Raw genomic sequence first — 18356 nt, forward strand, 5'->3', positions numbered from 1 at the left:
AATGGAATATGTACTAAGAAAATTAATATAGTTTTTAACATACAGAAGTTGTGCTATTGAAAACTTAAATATAAAACAAGACTTTTATAAGGACTCGTGCTTTACTTTTTCTTTCAGGTAGATGTTTTTACAGGGGAAGAAAGTGAGGCACAGACACATTTGAAAACTTTTCCAAGGTCATATAAATAGTGGAACCCATTATTTTACACAAATTATGTTTCCCCAGGATCTATATACTTAATCTCTGTGCCAAACTACCTCCCATAATAAAATGATATATTTTATGCTCAAACACATTTTCAGTAATCCTTTTTCTTTAACATTTTCATAGTACTACATTTATTAATTTACCCTCTTGGGAAATAAAGCAAATGTTTTCTCTCATTTCCCTATACCAGAGATTAAAGAGTTATGAAGTAAGTTGCATCTCTATCATATGAACCTCTATTTTTAGCCCAAAGACCAATTCAGAATGTATAAAAAGAAAACTATAAATGGAATACCACTGGGTCTTGCTAGCAGTATCATAGTTACAACCAAGAAACAAAGCTGAGTATGCAATGTTCATCTTCACTTCTCAGCACAATTGGCTACCAGGAGTCACTTGGAGTGCTATAGCTCAGTCACTGCGCACACTCAGCTTTTTGGCTAATGAGTGACATTTAGGCAAGCAGAGGATTGATTCTTGAGACAGTTGCTTGAAATCTAATGCTAGATTTCTATCCAATCCAACGTCACCTTTACCCGATAGACTACAGTAATTTCACAAATAGATATTGAAAAGACCAAAGAAGTGTCAGTTACAAGCCAATAACATATATATTCACTGCACAAATAATTTTTCTGTGTACCAGACACAGTGCTATGGATATTCAGTGCTCAACCAAACCTCACAAGGTTGGCCTATTTTGACTTTTATTGCATCTATTGATAAAGGTGTACTGCTACTTTCCTTTCCCACCTAAAACTCTAACTCACCTTTTCATTTCAAATACCTGACCAAACAAAATATCAAATCTTATATATAGAATTTATTTGAATAGCCCCTGCATCAAAGTGTTACTTTCTTAGAAGTTCAGAATGTTATGTATCAGTTAGGCAAAAAGATCTCTAATGGCAAAGGTATTGCCTTTGAGAGGGATAGCCCATGTTTGGAGCAGCCTATGTTTTCTCTGAGAAAGCAGAGCAGAGATTCAATATAGAAGGGATAATTTAGCAAATGTATTGTTCATAAGACAAATGGATATAAATTAAATGAAGCACATTCTTAAAGGGAACCTGGGGTCAAAAATGCAATCCACAAAACAGGAAAAAGAAAATCTGAAGAAAGTTTCACAGCTATGATGAATTCAACTGAGTAAGAAGAAAGCATATTGTTTCCACTATTTGTGGGATCATAGTTAGGAAGCAGCAGAGTATTTGGGTGGTACTGGTCAGACTCATTAATGAACGCATACAATTCCTGGAATAAGAAGGTTTCTAAAATGAGGAGAGTGCTACAAGTTGTCCTGTTTATCTGTCCATGGTTTATCTAACATGAGGGCAAAGACCTTTTAAAGCTCTTTCCTCCCTATTTGAATGTTAAAACCAAGCAGTTGACCTTTAAGAAGCTAAATGATTCTTAATTTGCATAAAGCCTTCTTTCATTTTTTTGTTGTTCATTCATTATATGGGCACAATGCTTTAAAGACAGCACAGGCACGTCCTATTTGTTTATGCTCCTTATGAGAAAAACAAGTATCCCTTACTTTTTCCTTTCCTCCAACTAAAGTGCAAATTTTAGGCAAACTGGTGTCTTCAAAGCACAAGGAAAGTTTTCACTCAGAAAGACTTCTCTAGGAAGAGACAGGTTTCCAGGATAATAAAGCTATCATGACATCTGTCTTCTCCTCTACATGATAGGAATTTTCAAGATAGAAAAGCAGATAGAAAAGAGATTTATTTATTCATTCAACAAACATTTATCAGGAAAAGGACAACTGGGAGGAAATTGGATATTGAATCTATGGAATTTTATGTTTGTTTCTTTGAGGCAAGATTGAGCTAAGGTCTGGTACATGAGATCAGTAATATTTTCTCCTCAAAGTTACTATAGAAATCTGAGCAATTACAAGAACTGGGAAGGGGAGATGTCATTATCTTTAAAAGATAAAAATAGATAGAAATTGAGGAGGAATGTTTGCCTCGTTGTTTTTTTCACACCAGCTACTTGGTCTCCTCACTTCTGATTTTTCATCTATGTAGTCCGTCCATCATAACGCTATCATAATTTTTCCAAGGCACAGTTCTGATTATAGGATTGCACAGATTAGAACAACAAATAAATAATAATAACAAAAGACCAACACCATCAATATCCATTTTTTGTTTATATAGTAAAATATAATTTTTTAGATCAGGCTTCAAAACTTCCACCAAAGAATCCCAGTTCAACCTTTTGAAATAACATCTCAACTCTTCCTTACCATATTTGAAGATTCAGTCTATCCCCTATTGCCAAAATGTCCCTATTCATTTCCACCTCCATGCTTCTCATACTTCCATCTTGAAAGAAATTATTTTATCCAACCTCACATATCTATATCCCATCCAGCTACAAAATGCCATTTGCTTTCTTCAATAATTCATTCATATTCCAACAGCTATAATAAAGCCTCCGTTTTTTGAAATTCCCATTCTACTTTATCTTGACAAGTTAGCAATCTCTACCTGTAATGTCATTATGTATGTGTTGCAAACATTTTTCCAGTCATTTACAGATACTATTATATATAATGTCTTCATAGTAACAAGCTTTCCAAGAATTGCTAGTTTGGAGTCAATAACAAGAACATATCAACCTTTACAGTGTCAACTCAAGTTGATCTTTCACTAGTTTCCTCTTGGCACTATATCATATAACTGTGTATATCACACTAGTTTGGAATTATGTACTATTTGTATCGATCCCTGTCTTTAATTTCAGAATTGTACAGTACAAAAAATGGCACCTTTGAAGTCAGATTTAGATTTGAAACCAGCTCTGACATTAAATAGTTCTACGTACTAGGGCAAACTACCAACCACCTTAGAGCCTTAGTTTATTTCTAAAATAGGGATAAAACCCTTACAATAGTTTTTGAAGATTAAATGGAATGATTCTTATCAAGCACCTAGAACATGGCAAGTCCTGAAATGAATGCCAGCTTTCTTTTGCGACACCATCTCATGAGTTACACTGTCTTTTCTAAAATGAACATCCTGTAACAGTTTCTAAGCATCTTCCAAAGTGTATAGCAGAACTGAACACAGGTGACATGCAATTAGTGCCAATGACCATATGTCAGGGATGGAAACAGAGTTTTATAGACTTTCCAACACTGTGTCTGAAATGAAAAGCTATTATTATGCAATGGATAGAACTCAGGTCAAACAGTCTGACATCTGACTCTAGATGTGCAGATATTACTTACTAGTACTGTGACTTTGAGACAGGTCCTTTACTTCTTTGAATCTCCATTTCTTCACCTGCAAAAATGAGGACATTGGACTAGATCCATGATTTTTAATTTAATTAATACTATAAAGTTTACTGGTTTATTCATTCTGTGAATGAAATTTTGTGGAAGTATAACAAATGAAAGGTTTAGAAGTAGAGCTACTCCAGATGATACAAAGAGGAAGTTTAGAGCCTCCACCTTTTGGTCCCTTCCTGTAAACGAGACTAAATCTGGCTTAAATCTAGTCAGAGATTTACAGAGGATTCATGAAGAATTGTAATAACTAAGCGATCACTCAGGTCTACTCAGAAAGTATGTATAAGAATGACAAACTTTATCCATTCATTCATGGAGGATGTTTAGGTTGTTTCCATATCTTTGCTATTGTGAATAATGCTGAAATGAACATAGGAGTGCGGAAATCTCCTTGAGATACTGATTTCATATCCTTTGAATATATATCCAGAAGTGAGATTACTGGATTAAAATGTAGTTATATTGTTAATATTTTGAGGAAACTCCATAGTGTTTTCCCAAAATGGTTGTACCAATTTACATTCCCAAATGTTCGTTGACGGATGGATAAAGAAAATGTGACTATATATTTGGCTATATATATATGCGTGTGTGCACATACACACACACACAAACTGAAATATTAGTCAGCCTTAAAAAAGGAGGAAACCCTATCATTTGTGACAACATGCATAAACCCAAAAACTTTATAAGTGAAATAAGCCAGATGCAGAGTAACAAATACTGCATGTTCTCAATCATATGTGGAATATGAAATGTCAATTTCATAAAAACAGAGAGCAGAATGGTGGCTCTCAGTAGCTAAGGAGAGTGAGATATGGGAAGATACTGGTCAAGGGGTACACAGTTTAGTTATGCAATATAAATAAGTTCTGCAGATTTAAGGTACAACAATGTGATTATAGTTAACAATATTGTATTATAAATTTGAAATTTGTTAAAAGGGTGAATCTTAAGTTTCTCACTTCCCCCCCACCTCAAATGCTAACTAGATGCGGTAATGGATATGTTAATTAGCTTGATTGTGGTGAATATTTCACAATGTATACATATATATCCATTCATCTATTTGTATACCTGAAATATACGCAAGTTTTAATTATCAAAATTAAATTAAGTCGGTAGTCTTTTTAAATTGGGGGAAAATAAATGAAAGGCCAAACTTTAAGCTACTCTTCATATTCACCAAATATTTCCTAAATATTCACTGAAACTCTAAAAGTTTTCTTACTAGGCATGCTGCTTACATTGTCTAATTAGCTGAAAATTCCAAATTGAAACTCCACAACTCTAATGTTTAAATATGTGTGCTCGCTTCGGCAGCACATATACTAATGTTTAAATATGGAAAAAAAAATAACTAGGTTTATAAAAGTTAATACAACTGACAAATAAGAGTGATCATACACTGATGTTTTATGTTTTAAAAACCATATTGGGCACAAAACTCATGTGGATGTGCTGTCTTCACACTTTAAATATCACTTAGAGTGTGTCATGATAACACCATATCATAGAATGGCCAGTGTGCAAAAATCTTGCAAGAAATTAAACACATGCTTTGGAGTAAGAGAGTTGATTTTAACTTTTTTTTTTTTTTTTTTTTGCGGTATGCGGGCCTCTCACTGTTGTGGCCTCTCCCGTTGCGGAGCACAGGCTCCGGACGCGCAGGCTCAGTGGCCATGTCTCACGGGCCCAGCCACTCCGCGATATGTGGGATCTTCCCGGACCGGGGCACGAACCCGCGTTCCCTACATCTGCAAGCAGACTCCCAACCACTGCGCCACCAGGGAAGCCCTTACATTTTAACATTAAAGTTCTGGGAAGTTTACTTAACCTCTAAGCTGCAGCTTATCTGTAAAATGCAAATAACAATATTGATCCTCCCTGCTTTTATGTATTTTTTTCTCTTTTTTTTTGGTGATTGCAAAGTAATATTCACTGTAAGGAAGCACTAGCTCTTATTAGGTGCCTAATAAATATTAAGTCCCCTTTTCCTTCTCTTTTTATATAATTCCATAAATATAGTTAACATTGTTAACATAGAGCGTGAAGCAATGTAAGCAACTCCATTTTTAATGGTCTCTTGTACAGTGGTTTCTAATTTCCTAACCTTTCAAAGCTGTTAAAATAAAGTCAAATAATGATACTGCTGTGGTAGAAGTGTTGCTAGGATCAATAAAGCGTGGTTGTTGGAATAAATTGCAATTAAAGGGGTAGTGCTTGATTGCTTGACAGTAGGTAGTCTTTCTGGCCCAAATAAACTCAAGTGTCAGTCTGATTTACAGGCTAATTAGTATGGACTGCACATGCATTTCATTGTGAGACCATCAGATCCTACTGACTTCTATCCACATCATGAGTGTGCCCCTGACTTTGTTCAGTGTCACTAACAGGTGACAAGTCCTCCTTACTTGTTTGTTTATTCAAGAATATAGTCATAATTTTTAATTAAGTAGAACATAGAAGAAATGTAATATGTTTGTAAATAAGCACTCAAACAGCTCTAAAAATTTCAGTATGACTTTCAGTATGACTTTCTGTTTCTATACATTTAAGATAAAAACATGCATGAATTCAGAAATGGCATAGGCATCAATATAGCAAAGAAGGATGATTATTTTTGAATCTTTGCAGCAATAGAAAAATACACATAAGAAATTAATTTATAGGCTAGAAAATCTCAGGATAGGTATATTTCATGACAAATTAGTTGAATAATCCCTCAAAAAAGAGCCAAATTTTTATTTTCCAAATAAAGAAGTATGCTTACCTAAAGTACAATTTTGTTTATTCCTAATCTTTCTATTTAATGTGGTATTTTATATGTAACATATTCCAATATATTCCCACATAATTATCTAGTGAATATGGGATATTTGTACACTACAGTGAGGTAATTAAACAATCCTTTGGATTATGAATTCCATTAAGGTATATAGTGTGTTTTCTTCCACTATGTATTTACTAATTAGTCTAGTCCCTGCTAGAGAAATAAATTTTTGTTGAATGAACAAATAAAAAATTACAATTCTTTAATAGGAACAATTATATATATATAATTTATATATATATATATTTACATATATAATTAAGCATCTTTTCTATAAGCCCTACGTCCACATTTCTTGTAAATGCCACTTCAAAAAAAAAATCAGAATCATGCAAAAATACTCTGATGCCATACCTTCTCTGTTATCCCATACTTATGTTAGATATTTATTTTAGGTGTTACTGTTATACCCAGAAAATCCCAATCATACTTACTATAGTACAATTATGTAATTTTCTGTTTCTGAACCCTATTTCCCTTTCTCTATACCTTCTAGAAAGGAAGCTTTGTGTAGGCCAAAGTCAAAAAGACTGATCTTTTTTGTACACTGATGAATTCCCATCAGTTTCTGACTCATAGAAAGTGCTCAATAATTATTTGTTGTATAAAGAAACTAAAAAAAAATTCTATTATAAAAAATGATCACAATATATTTGTGACTTTACACATGAAAATATATTTTGATAATTCTGAGTAATCTTTTAACAGCTTTTATATATGACAGTACAAAACTACTGATGCATTAAATTTAAGCAGTTATACCAAAAACACAAAATAAAACACTAGAGTCAATGAAAGCATTTTAAAGAACAAAATAGGATCCTAAGATCAAAATGCTGATATAAATGTTTCCATGTAAAAATTAGAATAAGTCCTTGAAAAAAATATGAAAAGACAAATTAAAAGCAAAATCCATTCCCTTGTTCTTAGGTAATGTCACCCAAAACAAGAACTTGGGCTCCTTGAGAGCAAAATATATGTCTACTGACCTTTTAGTCCAAGGACTTAAATATAATACCTGGTTCACTTGAGGGCTCAATTCATATTTTAAATGCATTATGAATGAATCAATCAATTACCTGATGCAGAATGTCTAAGAATTGAAAAACAGTGTAAAAAATATCAGGAAAACAAAATAAAGACTGGAAAAATATGAAAATGTGTTATACAATAATTTAATTAATATGGCACAGACTACATGTGTTGGATTATAAAATGATGGTATTATTTTAAACTACAAGTGATATCAGAACTCCAGAAAAATAAAATATATCTGAATAGATAGGTTTAAAAAAATTCCATGATGAGCCATTACCCTTTTCCACCTAGAGTTCAGTGTCATTAACAGAGTTGAAGATAATATTTGAGAGCATCTTTTCCCCATGTCTGTAGGCTGAACTGGTGAGGAGGAGAGAGCATTTTGCTTTCCAGTCCTTGGGTTATTTGCTGAAATCAATAGTGGAAGAGGATGCACAGGTGTGGATCCGAAAGCAAGAGGCACTATAATTCTAAGAATGTGTGTTCCTGCATAGACCTTACAGCAGCTCTTCAGCTCTGACTGATCTTGGCTATGTCCAGCTGTCTGATTATCAATTTGTGTAAAATCTTGCAATAAAGAGTTAGTTTGGGGCTTCCCTGGTGGCGCAGTGGCTGAGAGTCTGCCGATGCAGGAGACGCGGGTTCCTGCCCCGGTCCGGGAAGATCCCACATGCCGCGGAGCGGCTAGGCCCGTGAGCCATGGCCACTGAGCCTGCGTGTCCGGAGCCTGTGCTCCGCAACGGGAGAGCCCACAACAGTGAGAGGCCCGCATACCGCAAAAAAGAAAGAAAGAAAGAAGGAGTTAGTTTTATCTTCTGCATAACCATGATGTCATTAAAATAAAGGAAATGGGCTTCCGGGAAGATGGCGGAAGAGCAAGACGCGGAGATCACCTTCCTCCCCACAGATACACCAGAAATACATCTACACGTGGAGCAACTCCTACAGAACACCTACTGAACACTGGCAGAAGACCTCAGACCTCCCAAAAGGCAAGAAACCCCCCACGTACCTGGGTAGGGAAAAAGCAAAAAGAATAAACAGAGACAAAAGGACAGGGATGGTACCTGCACCAGTGAGAGGGAGCTGTGAAGGAGGAAAGCTTTCCACACACTAGGAAGCCCCTTCGCGGGTGGAGACTGCAGGTGGCGGAGAGGGTAAGCTTCGGAGCTGCGGAGGAGAGCACAGCAACAGGGGTGCGGAGGGCAAAGCCGAGAGATTCCCGCACAGAGGTTCAGGGCCGACCGGCACTCACCAGCCCGAGAGGCTTGTTTGCTCCCCCGCCAGGGCGGGCGGGGCTGCGAGCTGAGGCTCGGCTTCCGTGGGAGCGCAGGGAGAGGACTGGGCTTGGCAGCGTGAGCACAGCCTGCAGGGGGTTAGTGCGCCACAGCTAGCCAGGAGGGAGTCGGGGCAGAAGTCTGTACCTGCCGAAGAGGCAAGAAACTTTTTCTTCCCTCTTTGTTTCCTGGTGCACGAGGAGAGGGGATTAAGAGCGCTGCTTAAAGGAGCTCCACAGACGGGCGCGAGCCACGGCTATCAGCGCGGACCCCGGAGACGGGCATGAGACACTAAGGCTGTTATTTGCCGCCACCGAGAAGACTGTGTGCAAGCACAGGTCACTATCCACGACCCCCTTCCGGGGAGCCTGTGCGGCCAGCCACTGCCAGGGTCCCGTGATCCAGGGACAACTTCCCCGGGAGAACGCACGGCACGCCTCAGGCTGGTGCAACGTCATGCCGGCGTCTGCCGCCGCATGCCCGCCCCGCACTCCGTGCCCCTCCTTTCTCCCCCGGCCTGAGTGCGCCAGAGCCCCCGAATCAGTGGCTCCTTTAACCCCGTCCTGTCTGAGCAAAGAACAGACGCCCTCCGGCGACCTACACGCAGAGGCGGGGCCAAATCCAAAGCTGAGCCCCTGGGAGCTGTGAGAACAAAGAAGAGAAAGGGAAATCTCTTCCAGCAGCCTCAGAAGCAGCGGATTAAAGCTCCACAATCAACTTGATGTACTCTGCATCTGTGAAATACATGAATATACAACGAATCATCCCAGATTAAGGAGGTGGACTTTGAGAGCAAGATTTATGATTTTTCCTCATTTTGTGAGTGTGTATGTGTCTGCTTCTGTGTGATGTTTTGTCTGTGTAGCTTTGCTTCCACCATGTGTCTGAGGGTTCTATCTGTCCGTTTTTCTTTCTCAATAATTATTTTTTTATTTTAATAATTTTATTATATTTTATCTTACTTTATTTTATTTTACTTTATCTTTTCTTTCCTTTTTTCTTCCTTCCCTCCATCCTCCCTCCCTCCCTCCATCCCTCCCTCCTTTCTTTCTTTCTTTATTCCTTCCTTCCTTCCTTTCTACTTTTTCTCCCTTTTATTCTGAGCCGTGTGGATGAAAGGCTCTTGGTGCTGCAGCCAGGAGTTAGTGCTGTGATTCTGAGGTGTGAGAGCCAAGTTCAGGACACTGGTCCACAAGAGAACTCCCAGCTCCACATAATATCAAACAGTGAAAATCTCCCAGAGATCTCCATCTCAACACCAGCACCCAGCTTCACTCAACACCCAGCAAGCTACAGTGCTGGTCATCCTATGCCAAACATCTAGCAAGACAGGAACACAACCACATCCATTAGCAGAGAGGCTCCCTAAAATCATAAGTCCACAGACACCCCAAAACATACCAACAGACGTGGACCTGCCCACAAGAAAGACAATATCCAGCCTCATCCACCAGAACACAGGCACTAGTCCCCTCCACCAGGAAGCCTACACAACCCACTGAACCAACCTTAGCCACTGGGGACAGACACCAAAAACAACGGGAACTATGAGCCTGCAGCCTGCAAAAAGGAGACCCCAAACACAGTAGGATAAGCAAAATGAGAAGACAGAAAAACACACAGATGATTAAGGAGCAAGATAAAAACCCACCAGACCTAACAAATGAAGAGGAAACAGGCAGTCTACCTGAAAAAGGATTCAGAATAATGATAGTAAAGATGATCCAAAATCTTGGAAATAGAATAGACAAAATGCAAGAAACATTTAACAAGGACCTAGAAGAACTAAAGAGGAAACAAACAACGATGAGCAACACAATAAATGAAATTAAAAATACTCTAGATGGGATCAAGAGCAGAATAGCTGAGGCAGAACAACAGATAAGTGACCTGAAAGATAAAATAGTGGAAATAACTACTGCAGAGCAGAATAAAGAAAAAAGAATGAAAAGAACTGAGGACAGTCTCAGAGACCTCTGGGACAACATCAAACGCACCAACATTCGAATTATAGGGGTTCCAGAAGAAGAAGAGAAAAAGAAAGGGACTGAGAAAATATTTGAAGAGATTATAGTTGAAAACTTCCCTAATATGGGAAAGGAAATACTTAATCAAGTCCAGGAAGCACAGAGAGTCCCATACAGGATATATCCAAGGAGAAATACACCAAGACACATATTAATCAAACTGTCAAAAATTAAATACAAAGAAAACATATTAAAAGCAGCAAGGGAAAAACAACAAATAACACACAATGATATCCCCATAAAGTTATCAGCTGATCTTTTCAGCAGAAACTCTGCAAGCCACAAGGGACTGGCAAGACATATTTAAAGTGATGAAGGAGAAAAACCTGCAACCCAGATTACTCTACCCAGCAAGGATCTCATTCAGATTTGATGGAGAAATTAAAACCTTTACAAACAAGCAAAAGCTGAGAGAGTTCAGCACCACCAAACCAGCTTTACAACAAACGCTAAAGGAACTTCTCTAGGCAAGAAACACAAGAGAAGGAAAAGACCTACAATAATGAACCCCAAACAATTCAGAAAATGGGAATAGGAACATACATATCGATAATAACCTTAAAAGTAAATGGACTAAATGCTCCCACCAAAAGACACAGATTGCCTGAATGGATACAAAAACAAGACCCATATATTTGCTGTCTACAAGAGACCCACTTCAGACCTAGAGACACAGACAGACTGAAAGTAAGGGGATGGAAAAAGATATTTCATGCAAATGGAAACCAAAAGAAAGCTGGAGTAGCAATTCTCATATCAGACAAAATAGACTTTAAAATAAAGGCTATTAAAAGAGACAAAGAAGGACACTACATAATGATCAAGGGATCGATCCAAGAAGAAGATATAACAATTGTAAATATTTATGCACCCAACATAGGAGCACCTCAATACATAAGGCAAATACCAACAGCCATAAAAGGGGAAATCGACAGTAACACATTCATACTAGGGGACTTTAACACCCCACTTTCACCAATGGACATATCATCCAAAATGAAAATAAATAAGGAAACACAAGCTTTAAATGATACATTAAACAAGATGGACTTAATTGATATTTATAGGACATTCCATCCAAAAACAACAGAATACACATTTTTCTCTAGTGCTCATGGAACATTCTCCAGGAGAGATCATATCTTGGGTCACAAATCAAGCCTTGGCAAATTTAAGAAAACTGAAATTGTATCAACTATCTTTTCCGACCACAATGCTATGAGACTAGATATCAATTACAGGAAAAGATCTGTAAAAAATACAAACACATGGAGGCTAAACAATACACTACTTAATAACGAAGTGATCACTGAAGAAATCAAAGAGGAAATAAAAAAAATACCTAGAAACAAATGATAATGGAGACACGACGACCCAAAATCTATGGGATGCAGCAAAAGCCGTTCTAAGAGGGAAGTTTATAGCAATACAATCCTACCTTAAGAAACAGGAAACATCTTGAATAAACAACCTAACCTTGCACCTAAAGCAATTAGAGAAAGAAAAACAAAAAAAACCCCAAAGTTAGCAGATAGAAAGGAATCATAAAAATCAGATCAGAAATAAATGAAAAAGAAATGAAGGAAACGATAGCAAAGATCAATAAAACTAAAAGCTGGTTCTTTGAGAAGATAAACAAAATTGATAAACCATTAGCCAGATGCATCAAGAAAAAAAAGGGAGAAGACTCAAATCAATAGAATTAGAAAAGAAAAAGGAGAAGTAACAACTGACACTGCAGAAATGCAAAAGATCATGAGAGATTACTACAAGCAACTCTATGCCAATAAAATGGACAACCTGGAAGAAATGCACAAATTCTTAGAAATGCACAACCTGCCAAGACTGAATCGGGAAGAAAAAGAAAATATGAACTGACCAATCACAAGCACTGAAATTGAAACTGTGATTAAAAATCTTCCAACAAACAAAAGCCCAGGACCATATGGCTTCAAAGGCGAATTCTATCAAACATTTAGAAAAGAGCTAACACCTATCATTCTCAAGCTCTTCCAAAATATAGCAGAGGGAGGAACACTCCTAAACTCATTCAACAAGGCCACCATCACCCTGATACCAAAACCAGACAAGGATGTCACAAAGAAAGAAAACTACAGGCCAATATCACTGATGAACATAGATGCAAACATCCTCAACAAAATACTATCAAACAGAATCCAACAGCACATTAAACGGATCATACACCATGATCAAGTGGGGTTTATTCCAGGAATGCAAGGATTCTCCAATATACGCAAATCAATCAACGTGATACACCATATTAACAAATTGAAGGAGAAAAACCATATGATCATCTCAATAAGTGCAGAGAAAGCTTTCAACAAAATTCAACACCCATTTTTGATAAAAGCCCTGCAGAAAGTAGGCATAGAGGGAACTTTCCTCAACATAATAAAGGCCATATATGACAAACCCACAGCCAACATCATCCTCAATGGTGAAAAACTGAAAGCATTTCCACTAAGATCAGGAATAAGACAAGGTTGCCCACTCTCACCACGCTTATTCAACATAGTTTTGGAAGTTTTAGCCACAGCAATCAAAGAAAAGGGAATATAAGGAATCCAAATCAGAAAAGAAGAAGTAAAGCTGTCACTGTTTGCAGATGACATGATACTATACATAGGTAATCCTAGAGATGCTACCAGAAAACTACTAGAGCTAATCAATGAATTTGGTAAAGTAGCAGGATACAAAATTAATGCACAGAAATGTCTGGCCTTCCTATACACTAATGATGAAAAATCTGAAAGTGAAATCAAGAAAACACTCCCATTTACCACTGCAACAAAAAGAATAAAATATCTAGGATAAAACCTACCTAAGGAGACAAAAGACCTATATGCAGAAAATTATAAGATACTGATGAAAGAAATTAAAGATGATACAAATAGATGGAGAGATATACCATGTTCTTGGATTGGAAGAATCAACACTGTGAAAATGACTCTACTACCCAAAGCAATCTACAGATTCCATGCAATCCCTATCAAATGACCACTGGCATTTTTCACAGAACTAGAACAAAATATTTCACAATATGTATGGAAACACAAAACACCCCAAATAGCCAAAGCAATCTTGAGAACAAACAACGGAGCTGCAGGAATCAGGCTCCCTGACTTCAGACTATACTATAAAGCTACAGTAATCAAGACAGTATGGTACTGGCACAAAAACAGAAAGATCAATGGAACAGGATAGAAAGCCCAGAGATAAACCCACACACATATGGTCACCTTACCTTTGATAAAGGAGGCAGGAATGTACAGTGGAGAAAGCATAGCCTCTTCAATCAGTGGTGCTGGGAAAACTGGACAGGTACATGTAAAAGTATGAGATTAGATCATTCCCTAACACCATACACAAAAATAAGCTAAAAATGGATTAAAGACCTAAATGTAAGGCCAGAAACTATTAGAGGAAAACTCTTAGAGGAAAACATAGGCAGGAGCACTCTATGATATAAATCACAGCAAGATCCTTTTTGACCCACCTCCTAGAGAAATGGAAATGAAAACAAAAAGAAACAAATGGGACCTAATGAAACTTCAAAGCTTTTGCACAGCAAAGGAAACCATAAACAATACCAAAAGACAACCCTCAAGATGGGAGAAAATATTTGCAAATGAAGCAACTGACAAAGGATTAATCTCCAAAATTTAAAAGCAGCTCATGCGGCTTAATAACAAAAAAACAAACAAACCAATCCAAAAATTGGCAGAAGACCTAAATAGACATTTCTCCAAAGAAGTTATAAAGACTGCCAACAAACACATGAAAGAATGCCCAACATCACTAATCATTAGAGAAATGCAAATCAAAACTACAATGAGATATCATCACACACCAGTCAGAATGGCCATCATCAAAAAATCTAGAAACAATAAATGCTGGAGAGGGTGTGGAGAAAAGGAACCCTCTTGCACTGTTGGTGGGAATGTAAATTGATACAGCCACTGTGGAGAACAGTATGGAGGTTCCTTAAAAAACTACAAATAGAACTACTATATGACCCAGCAATCCCACTACTGGGCATATACCCTGAGAAAACCAAAATTCAAAAAGAGTCATGTACCAAAATGTTCATTGCAGCTCTATTTACAATAGCCCGGAGATGGAAACAACCTAAGTGTCCATCATCAGATGAATGGATAAAGAAGATGTGGCACATATATACAATGGAATATTACTCAGCCATAAAAAGAAACGAAATTGAGCTATTTGTAATTAGGTGGATAGACCTAGAGTCTGTCATACAGAGTGAAGTAAGTCAGAAAGAGAGAGACAAATACCGTATGCTAACACATATATATGGAATTTAAGAAAAAAAATGTCATGAAGAACCTAGGGGTAAGACAGGAATAAAGACACAGACCTACTAGAGAATGGACTTGAGGATATGGGGAGGGGGAAGGGTAAGCTGTGACAAAGCGAGAGAGTGGCATGGACATATATACACTACCAAACGTAAGGTAGATAGCTAGTGGGAAGCAGCCACATAGCACAGGGAGATCAGCTCGGTGCTTTGTGACTGCCTGGAGGGGTGGGATAGGGAGGGTGGGAGGGAGGGAGACACAAGAGGGAAGAGATATGGGAACGTATGTATAGATATATAACTGATTCATTTACCATATGATCCAACAATCCCCCTCCTGGGCATATATCCATAGAAAACTATAATTTGAAAAGATACATGCACCCCAATGTTCTTAGCAGCACTGTTTACAATAGCCAAGACATGCAAACAACCTAAATGCCCATCAACAGATGAATGGATAAAGAAGATGTAATACATATATACAATGGAATACTACTCGGCCATGAAAAGAATGAAATAATGTCATTCCAGCAACATGGATAGACCTAGAGATTATCATACTACGTAAAGTCAGAAAGAGAAAGAGAAATACCATATGATATCACTTATATGTGGAATTTAAAATATGACACAAATGAACTTATCTACAAAACAGAAACAGACTCACAGACACAGAGAACAGACTTGTGGTTGCCAGGGCGGTGGGGATGGCAGGGAATGGACTGGCAGTTTGGGATGAGCAGATGGAAACTATTATGTATAGAATGGATAAACAACAAGGTCGTACTGTATAGGACAGGGAACTATATTCAATATCCTATGATAAACCTTAATGGAAAAGAATATGACAAAGAATGTGTGTATATGTATAACTAAATCACTTTGCTGTACAGTAGAAAATAACACAACATGGTAAATCAACTATACTTCAATAAAATAAATTTAAAAACAAAATAAAATAAAGGAAATGTTTAAATACTTATAGCTGTCAAGTGGTCAAATCTTAGGCTATGGGGACCTTTCTCTTCACTATGACACATACTCACCGTACCCGTCTCCATCTGTTTTTATTCCCATGAGCCACAGACACCCTCACTCCCATACAGCTGCTTTTTTGCTTCGCTGCCTTGCTCCTGCCTGTCCCAACACTCCACTGGCTTTCCTTGGGGCTAGGTCAGGTCAGTCCTGCCTTTCACGGGTACATTTTGTTCTTCCTCCAGGAAATTTTTTGTTAACTCTCAGATCAGTTTTTATGAGGCAATATTAAGTTTGACATTCTAACTGTAAATTATCTAAAATGCCAATCACATATGCCTATGATCCATTTTCTTACCAGGAAATGTTGTTTTCTAGATTTCTTTAAAGAGCACCATTTAATTTCAGGTAAAAGAAGCATCAGAAAATAGTGTTTGGGGGTATAAATTAGAACTCTAGTGATTTAAAACAGGGATGATTTGCACATACTACAAGCGCTAAAACACTGCTCCATGCATAGCATATATCATCACTCAGTCAAAATTCTATCCCTCTAAGCAACAAAATGGACTCTGACTTTTTCTTAAAAATATGTTCTTGGGGGCTTCCGTGGTTGCGCAGTGGTTAAGAATCTGCCTGCCAATGCAGGGGACACGGGTTCAAGCCCTGGTCCGGGAAGATCCCACATACCGCGGAGCCACTAAGCCCGTGCACCGCAATGACTGAGCCTGCGCTCTAGAGCCCGTGAGCCACGGCTACTGAGCCCACGAGCCACAACTACTGAAGCCTGTGCGCCTAGAGCCTGTGCTCCGCAACAAGAGAAGCCACTGCAATGAGAAGCCCACACACCGCAACGAAGAGTAGCCCCCGCTCGTTGCAGCCAGAGAAAGCCCACCCTCAGCAACAAAGACCCAACACAGGCAAAATTAAATTTTAAAAAAAAATGTTCTTGGTCAGTTATTTCATGCAAAATAAACTTGGTATCCCTGTATTAAAAATGTATCTTTTAGCATATGCTATTATGAAATTAAAAATAACTTACCTCCCCCATTATTTGAATACATTGTTTGAATACACAGAAAAGTGTACATGGTTATTTTCATTTAGTAATATCTGTTGAATTTGGGGTTAATTTTAAAATAGACATTTAGAAATGGTAGAAAATAAATTTTAAAAAGGAGTCATCTGTGGTAAGCAGGATAATTATCCCCTAAACATATTCATGTTCTAATTCCCAAAACCTGTGAATATCTTATGTTACATAAGTGTAGGGGAATTAAACTGCTAATGAGGTGCATTTGAGATGGTGGAGATTATCCTGGATTATTCAGGTGTAATCATAAGGGTTCTCATAAGCAAGAAAGTGAGGCAGGAGAGTAAGAATCTGAATGATATGATCTGACAAAGACTCTGCTGGCCATTGCCACTGCTCTCTTTGAAGATGGAGGAGATATCTGTAATGCAGGAAGCCTTTAGAAGGTAGAAAAGACAAGGAAATGGATTTTCTCCTAGAGCTCCCAGAAAGAAATGCAGCCATGCTATAAACATTTGTGTACAAGTTTTTGTGGACTTGTGTTTTCATTTCTCATGAGTATAGGCCTAGTAGTACAAGTGTAAGATCATAAGGTAACTCTATGTTCATCATTTAGAGAAACTTTCCAACTGTTTTCCAAAGTGGATGCCACCATTTATATTCATTTACATGATATATACATTTACGATATATACATTTATAGGTCAGCAATGTTTGAGGATTCCAATTTCTCTACAACCTCAGGAATACTGCTATTATCTGACTTTTTACTTATAATTATCTTAGTGGATCTGTAATGATACCTCATTGTGGTTTTGACTTGCATTTCTCTAATAACTAATAAAGTGAACATCTTTTTATGTGCTTATTGGCCATTTACAGTCTGTTTTGGAAATTGTCTATTCAAATCCTTCATCCATTTCTAGTATCTCATTAATATAGTTAATAAATAACAACTGATTTGTCCTTGAGAGGATATTATTTATTTTTATTTTAAAAATAGACATTACTTTTTAGAGGAGTTTTAGGTTCACAATAAAATTTAGTGGAAGGTACACATATTTCCCATATACCCCCTACCACAACAGTTGCATAATTCCCCCACTAACACCACCACTGACCAGAGCTGATCAGAGTGGTACGTACATCTGTTACAACTAATGAAACTACACTGACACATCATTATCACTCAAAGTCTATAGTTTACATTAGGAATCACTCATGGTGTAGTACAGCCAATGAGTTTGGAGAAATGTATAATGATATATATCCATCATTGTAATATCATACATGGTACTTTCATTGCCCTAAATATC

At 37.5% G+C, this 18356-nt stretch overlaps 1 protein-coding gene across 8 annotated transcripts in view; it reads right to left on the reverse strand.

The window, feature by feature from the left end:
* The window catches only part of PTPRD (protein tyrosine phosphatase receptor type D), a 2143764-nt gene that overhangs the window by 1863603 nt on the left and 261805 nt on the right, over positions 1-18356 (reverse strand). For all 8 annotated transcript variants that reach the window (XM_060300920.1, XM_060300919.1, XM_060300918.1 and 5 more), the window contains exon 2: positions 3453-3507. The gene's annotated coding sequence lies outside the window, so the exon portion shown is untranslated. The remainder of the gene's footprint in view (positions 1-3452; positions 3508-18356) is intronic.

The sequence above is a fragment of the Globicephala melas genome, chromosome 6 (assembly GCF_963455315.2).
Source record: "Globicephala melas chromosome 6, mGloMel1.2, whole genome shotgun sequence".
Classification (NCBI taxonomy): Eukaryota; Metazoa; Chordata; class Mammalia; order Artiodactyla; family Delphinidae; genus Globicephala; species Globicephala melas.